At 38.7% G+C, this 8,255-nt stretch overlaps 1 long non-coding RNA gene across 1 annotated transcript; it reads left to right on the top strand.

Moving 5' to 3' along the window:
* The first annotated feature begins 1,110 nt into the window (after window positions 1-1,110).
* On the top strand, window positions 1,111-3,637 carry LOC136266316 (uncharacterized). Its single transcript, XR_010706055.1, has 3 exons — window positions 1,111-1,200; window positions 1,834-1,905; window positions 2,003-3,637. It is a non-coding gene; the product is annotated as an uncharacterized lncRNA (long non-coding RNA).
* The last annotated feature ends 4,618 nt before the right edge of the window (window positions 3,638-8,255 follow it).

Genomic DNA, 8,255 nt, shown 5'->3' on the forward strand with positions numbered 1-8,255 from the left:
CCTTTCCTTTGTTCGTAGCATTGCCGTATACAGGAAAGACGGCCAAACTCAAACTATTTATTGCTATCAGAGAATCTATACACATTGCTTTATTGAGAATTAAATTTGTGTGGCATTTATGAAGATGCTCACACACTTAAAAATAGCAGCATCACATAGTTCTCATTAACACTTTAACAATAACATTGTATTATCTGATTAGCTAATATTAATTTTACAACTTGCACACCTCGCACATGGCCGCATTATGATATCATTACTTTTTGTCGCAGTTAACTCTGCTTTACTTGGACGCGCACTTTTTTTACAGCTATAAGCTGTTTTTGGATGGGATTTCAATACTTTTTGTTAGAATAAGCAATGCACTGTTGATAACAGTAAGTGAGTTTCCATGGTTTTGACAGAAACCCCAGATTACAATGACAGAATATTAAAATATAACTGTAATTTTAGTGGCCAGGGCCGCCCACATGGGGGATGGGGGGGTAACTGGGGTATTTTTCCCCCTGCCCCAGCCCGAAAGGGGCCCCTTGAATACCTGTTTAAAGAAAGATCGATATACTCTAATAGAGCAGTCAGGATCTAGACTCTTCCTTGCCCCTGGGCCCCTCTTTAACTCTTTTCCCTGGGCTCTCTATTTCTCTGGACGGCCCTGTTAGTGGCATGCAACTGCAGTCAACTACCACCCATTTTAACTAGTAAACCCTTAATAACACTTTGCCTTTCATCTTGTACTGCATTAAAACGATCAAGATACTCTATTAGAGCAGTCACAAAACAGCTGTAACACAGCAATCAATATTTAGCATAGTTACAACTTCTGCTTAGCATCGGATTGTATAGTTTAAATTACTAGCTACTTACAGACTTTACAATATAAAAATATGGCACTTGTAGAAATGTGACTGTTCTATTAGAGTATCTCGATCTACTTCAAGCATTGACTAATTCAAGTGAAGAAGCTACGCCCCTGCCAAGAGATCTTGTGAAATGAAATGAGAATAGTAAAGAAAGGCAAGTATGTACAGAGACAATAGAAGGGCGAGTAATTATGTCCTGTTGTAAATAAACGCCTTTAAAATTTATATTACTACTAAATAAGCGCACAAGAATAGGCTTGTGAGGCTGTTGTCTCCAAGGTTGTCTCCAAGGTTGTCTCATTACTTGTCTTTTCGTGTTGAAGGGATTTAGTCACAATTGGTGAGTTTAACTATACATGTATTTCTGTTGTAAAACTTAATTGTAAAAAGGCGATTAGTACATATCATGATAAACATGTATTTGTCACAGTAGAGTCTCTCACAATTATTACGAGACATTGGACCAGGGTAAAAAATTTACTGCTATATTTAGAGGTTGTAGCGTTTGTATATCTTAGTATCTTAATAAATAATCCTTCATGATCACTAATCACTAATAGTACAGTGAAAACTGGTCATTATTCAGGCCGTAGGGACAAAAAATGTCTGACCTAGCTTTTTAAAGAGGTGGCTGCATTTTGCGGCCTTAAAAAAGGTAAGAAGCATGCTGTTCTAACTGGCTATAGAGATGGATTTAGTGTGTGACAGCGTATGAGACAGTGAGTGCTGGCAGCAAGGGGGCAGCCAATCTGTTAGAGCACCAAAGGCACTGCTTAAGACTTAGGCAGTTGGCTGTCAGCCCAAAGTGTAAAAGTTTCACTATTGGTCCCAAATATAGCTAAGCAGTACTTTATGACCTCCTTAATAAGGCCACCTTGTTATTCAGGCCAAATTTTTTGGTTCCACAGCTGGCCATATTAATGAGGCTTCATTGTACTTATGTGAATTTTTATTTTTGATAACTTTTCTTCAGGTTTACTGATGGGCACTATAAAGCATTGTTGACTGGTCCGTACATAATTTGGTGACTTGAATTGCTAAAACAGTACGTAGCATGTCTTGTATGTACATGTCATGTGTTGTAATGTGTCCACACATCCACACATCTTAGAAATAATTATAATTGTATTCTCTATACTCAGTTCCATTGTGCCACTGGGTCATAAGTGGGTTGAGTATGGATCATCCAGGACATTTGAGTCACATTTTGTCCTGGCCAAGTGGATCTCATCCACTGACAGAATATACAGGATCACATCACGTGTATAAGTTACGGTGGAACTTGTTTATTGCCACCTTCACTCATTAAACAGGTAACAGTGTATAAATTCTCAATTGGAATTGGCTTTTCAAGAGAGGTTGTCTTTCTATACTGGTGGCCATTAAGACAGGTTGTACTGATAGAGTGTACATACTAGAGATGCAACAATATCCTCCACTTAGTGTCGTTTGATAGTGATGCAATGGAGACTATGTATTGTTGCATTTAAATACTATACTATTATATTGCAACTCTAGCACGTATTTATAACAGGAATGTTTGTTAACTGTTTAGACATACTGGAGCAACACCCACTCATCTGGATTCTACAAATGGAGTCATATCAACTTGTCATCATACTTACTTGTTACTCCCATTGTGTTTGGATGAATATACATGCCGTCATGTGAGACTTGCTACCATGGCGGGCCACTGGAAAACATTTTCATAGCAGTTATATTACAGTCATTATTGTACAATTCTTACATTATTGTTGTGAAAAGTGTTTGGTATTCATGTGTCCTCTGTATGTTGTAATTACATGTGTAATTTTTGTGTGAGGGTGCTGTAAAATGCAATAATGCATGGTGACAATTGGCTAGCTACATGTGCTAATTACTCGCAGCTTGTGTCAACAACTGGTAACCACAGTTGTACTCTGTGTCATTCTTTAAGCCGCGCCCTTAGAGGACAAATTACGTCACGGTGGGGGCGACTAAATTCAAATTTAAAAACGAACGATGGTATGTAGCACCATAGATCATATCTGTGGACTATAATCTATGGCAGCACACTTCTTTGTGGCTATATGCACTGATTAACTACATAGAGCGCCAGTTCATCAATACCCAGTGACCGCAGTTGTGCTTTGCGTCATTCTTTAAATTCCGAGTAAAATTCTTAGAGAGCAAATTACGTGGGGGCGACTAAATTCAAATTTCAAACTAGCCATTCTCGAAAACATAGGTTTCAATCTGAACGAAACTTTTAGAACAGTTTAAAGATACATTGCCCTACATGCCAAGCGAGTATTGCGGAAAACAACAATCTGGGATTTGTATTTGGCCTCTAGGTCGACTGAGGACGACTGAAACTTCGTTTGGTGCTGAAGTTAAGACTGTAGGGTAATCATGTATGGTGAAATCGATGATGTGAATCTTGAGGCGATTGAGTGAATACTGAAGCGATAGCAGGGCAATCAATGTTCGGAATGCACAAAGGAACGCAAGGCATACACATGCGGTTGCGTCTAACCGCATGCGATAAAAAAAAATTTTAAAAATGAAACTTCCCCTTTGATGTCGGCAATCTCGATCACGAAACAATCGGCATGGATTTGCTTCACTGCTTGTGTGGTAGTTACTAGTGACACGATGAGTTCAACCCTAGAGTTTCAGAGGGATAGCGTAAGTGGCGGGTTAGTTACAGGAAGGCCGAATTTGACAACGTTCGTTCCTGTAAAATCCTCACGTAGTGGTCGCGTCATTTATTGTCTGCGGCGCGCGTTTCTGCTTTACTGGCCGCGCGACTCACTACCTTGAGTCTTGATACTGTGTAGCAGTGCTTGAAATAGTGTCAAAATATTGTGCTGTCAAAATGTCTGGACAGTTACCAACGACCAGGGTCTTCCAAAATAGGTAGTAAGTCTTGTAAACAAATGAACCTTGTCAAAAAGAGAATCAGCAAAATTATTAAAGAATTTGGGACTGCCGAAAATAGGGGATCCCAACAGCTCAACATTATCTGAAATTTGCAGTGGACGGCCTACCTCCTTCGGAAATGTAGGAAAAGATGGATCTCCACTTGGCCAAAAGACTTCACACATTTTCAGGTTGATGGTGAGTCCAAAGGATGGCCCTTGTGTTGCTAAGAGGTTCAATAAATCTGCTACAGCAGACCGTGATTCCACAACAGTTCCATCATCGAGATACCATGATTGAAAAGGAATGTCAAAAGGAACTTCAATAGACTCCATCAAATCTAACAAAATCAGGGAGAACATTAAGGGGCCTCGAGGATATCCTTGTTGTACACTTCTGCTGTATTGAAAAGCCAGGGGACCCAACTGCAGATTAGAAGGATGCTGATAATACCCAGGTGCAGTATCTGAGTTGTTGTAAAAATGTTCATATCCTTCACACAGTGCCTCCATATTTGCTGAGTCACCTTTCAGATTTTGACAACTAACCTTGTTCTAGCATTTCTCATGTTGTTCACCATTCACTTTTAGGTCTCATTTGGTAACAAGCTACTCTTCCTATGAGAATGGGTGGTTTGGGAATTCGTCAAGTCTCTGACATGGTTTGTGCAGCTTACCTTGGCAGCTGTTCAGATTTCAAGGAGTTAGTTTGTCAGGTATTGGGCATCCAGAGAGATACCGATTTCATGTTGGTGGGAGAAGTTACTGTATAGCACAGCAAAATTTGATTTTGGTCTACTTTCATCTTTCAGCTTCTCCCCTGCTTCACAAACAGATCTGCAGTTACATCGTGATGAGCATTTTTACTCTGAAGCTTTGCTTAAACAGAGACATGATAGGGCTCGTTTACTAGCTTTATCAGATTCCTCTGGTTTGGCTTGTGCTTGGCTTCAAGTGACAGCTTACCCTCAACTTGAGTTAGCAATTCCACCTGCTGAGTTTGTTGTTGCTCTTCGGCTTTGGCTGGGTATTCCAGTTTTCTCTGATGCAGATTCACCATTGTGTGTTTGTGGATCATTTTGGAGATCACCTGATAGGATGTGGACATGGTCCACTTCACATAAGACGACATAATGCTTTATGTGACGGTATTTATTATGCACTATTGGAGAATAATTCAGATGTCCGGAAGGAGCAGAAGGTGTCTGGGGAAATCTGCCGCTAGACCTTGTGATATTTTTCATCCGGATTTTTGCAATAGACATCCAACCTACTTTGATGTTTCTGTTTGAAGTGCCCTCCATTTTGGGCTTCTGTCACATTCAGCCATCACTCCTATGTTCACAGCTCTCAGAGGAGAGATGGAGAAAGATGCTCAGCACAAGATGTTGGTAGAAGCAACAGGAGGTGTATTTTTACCCTTAGTAGTGGATAACCTTGATATTTGGACACCTTCAAGTGTGGAGATTCTTTGCTCATTTGCTCAGATTTCCAACATACAGAATGAGCTGTCCACAGACAAGGGTTTTTGCCACCTTGTCGGCTGAATGTTCAATTATAGCGTCACAATGCCAAAATAATTTTATTCTTTTGGGCACCCACCCCCACTCCAACAAGATGTTTAGTTGCAGGGTTGTTCAGTTGAGGATGATAGCTGCTTAGAGGATTTGCCCCAGGATGTTGTTGAGGGAGATGACAGTCAGCCCTGTGCTGATATGGGTGAACAAAGTTGGATAGAAGTATCATCTGGCTTCTGCAGGGACAACACAGTGTCTAATAGTAACTTTCCTTCTGAGGTTTCTGTCACCAATAAGTTTTCGTCACTCTCTGTTAAACATGCTTCTTTGGACCCTGAAGATGCAGATCCTAGGATATATACTATAGTAATAAATTTCCTATGGAATCATTTTGAGCAAACTTTTGATCCTACCAATGCAATACATGTGTTTCTTCATGTCTTTGTCCTTGTAACATATGTAATAAGCACCCCAAAACCTCCTATTTTGATAAACTGTAATGTCTATAGCTAGTTATAGTCTTTATATAACGTAACTAATTTACTTAATGTATGTTACTTAATATTATTTAATTAATTTACTTACTGCTTTACTCCTCTTATATTAGTACCAGGACTGAAGCGCTTCTGAAATTCAGCTACCCCTGAAATAATTCTGTGGCATCTAAATATACTGCTAAAAGAAAGTGTTGATGGATTTACAGAAAATTAACGTCTCGATATAGTTTCGTTGGACCATAGAAACTATATAATCCAACGAAACTCAAGCTATGTGTTGTTATCATTACTTGCCAATGGCTGAAGTTCTAGTCACCAAATTTCGAGTGGAGCCATAATCAATGGCATCTGTCAGTTGTAGGTTCAATGTCACCCGAAAACATACTAACAGAAATGCCACAAAATTTTCATTATATGGTTATTTCCACCAGATGGATTTTCAAATATTCACAATAATTTCATTATTGTAATAGTGGGTTTATTTTAGTGTTTTTTTCAAGGTTTTAGCTATAATGAATAATGAATAATGACCCACCTGCGAGATATTTTGAAAATCTTGAAACGGGAAACTAACAATCAACTTTGCCTTGCCTTAATTGAAATGACTGACAAGAAATTATTTCTAGATAACATTTGTAATCATTTGTAAATAGCTAATTGTACATATGTTCCCCCTTGTAAATGCCCCCTTGTAATCCCCTCCCCCCCTTGGTTATAGTCAGTAAACTCTGTCTGCCCAATAATAGTAATCCCCCCCCCAAAACACCTTTGCTGTAAAAAAGACGCGTCCATGAAACTACTAGTATCTGTAACCAAATGTAAAACAGATAAGCTGTAGAAAAACACTCCATGAAATTAATGGGTAACTGAAAGAGCTGATAATCTAGAGCGGTAAAAAATCAATAATGTTACTACAACTGACTATGATTACCAAAGAATACCTTGGCTGTAGAACAGGTAAATAAAAGTAACTGGCAACCAAAACATGTACAGCTGATATCTGAAGCAGCCAAGAATAAAAGTAATCATTCAATGTTGCAAATTTATAATTGTAGTAAGTTGTATCAACTTAACTTAAGTTGTATCAACTTAACTTTTATTCTTGGCTGCTTCAGATATCAGCTGTTTTGGTTGCCAGTTACTTTTATTTACCCGTTCTACAGCCAAGGTATTCTTTGGTAATCATAGTCAGTTGTAGTAACATTATTGATTCTTGGCCACTCTAGATATCAGCTCTTTCAGCTACCCATTAATTTCATGGAGTGTTTTTCTACAGATTATCTTTGGGTTACAGATACTTGTAGTTTCATGGACGCGCCTTTTTTTTACAACAAAGGTGTTTATGGGGGGGATATCACTAATTTTTGTCTGTTATATTAATTTACAGACCCAATGTTAATTTACAGACCCAATGTTCAAGCCATGGGGGGTGTATGATGACTTCTGCCTTGTAGAGGTGTAGCAACCAAACAGAAATCTGCTGATAGGCGGTGAGCATACATTCCTCTAGTAGCTATTAATTTTTTCTTAGGACAAGGGCCAGTGGAAATTACTGGTCATGCCAAGCAATAATGGCTACAGTCAGGGTAACCAAAGATGTGTGTAAAGCACTTATTTGCAAAGCATGCTTTTCTAGGTGATCTTGGGGAATGCCACCATCTTGAAATAGCAACTCTGAGATTGCATCTGGGATCTGGGAGTGTTTTCAGACAGAGATGTAAATATTCAGCTATATTGTTCAATGACTGTTCTATTAGAGTATTTTATTGCCTGACTGTTTTATTAGAGTATTTATTGCTTGACTGTTCTATTGGAGTATATCAATCATTCTGTACTTGTCAATGAATAAAACCTGCTATAACCACTACCATAGTGCTGTGAGGATGACCTATCAACTTGGTTTGCCACTCGTAGAGTTAGATGCTTTGCTAAGCGTTATGAAAGAGATCACAAACATCGTACTATTATTTTTATTTCACTACTTACAAACACACGCTTACATCATATACAAGCACAAGACACACACAAAATGTGCAAACACTATACACACATGTTCACAAACATACACCACACATTGGTTGTACTCAAGTTAATATCACATCTCTTGTGAAATGCTCTTGTAGGAGAGATGGTAGTGCCTATACTTGATGCTAAAAAGTTCTTGCAGAAAAGAAAATTGTGTTGTAGATACTGTTTAGTGCCGGTTTATTACACATGTCACTCCATAGTTAAGCCATGAGGATATCCAAGCAAGTGTCTTTGGTGTTGCGACTGATGTTCCAAGTTTGTTGTATGTGTGTTTAATTTAAAATTAAGTTCACTGTTAAAAATGAAGTGCTATGATAGCACCTAAAAATGCTATGGTAGCACCTAAAAGTGCTAAATTTTGACTGCTCCAGTCAAAAAATATCACCTAGAGGTGCTGCCATAGCACTTCATTTTTAACAGTGTTCAGTGCCTGCTTGTTCTTTTAAAGGTCTC

Source organism: Dysidea avara, chromosome 9 (genome assembly GCF_963678975.1).
Source record: "Dysidea avara chromosome 9, odDysAvar1.4, whole genome shotgun sequence".
Classification (NCBI taxonomy): Eukaryota; Metazoa; Porifera; class Demospongiae; order Dictyoceratida; family Dysideidae; genus Dysidea; species Dysidea avara.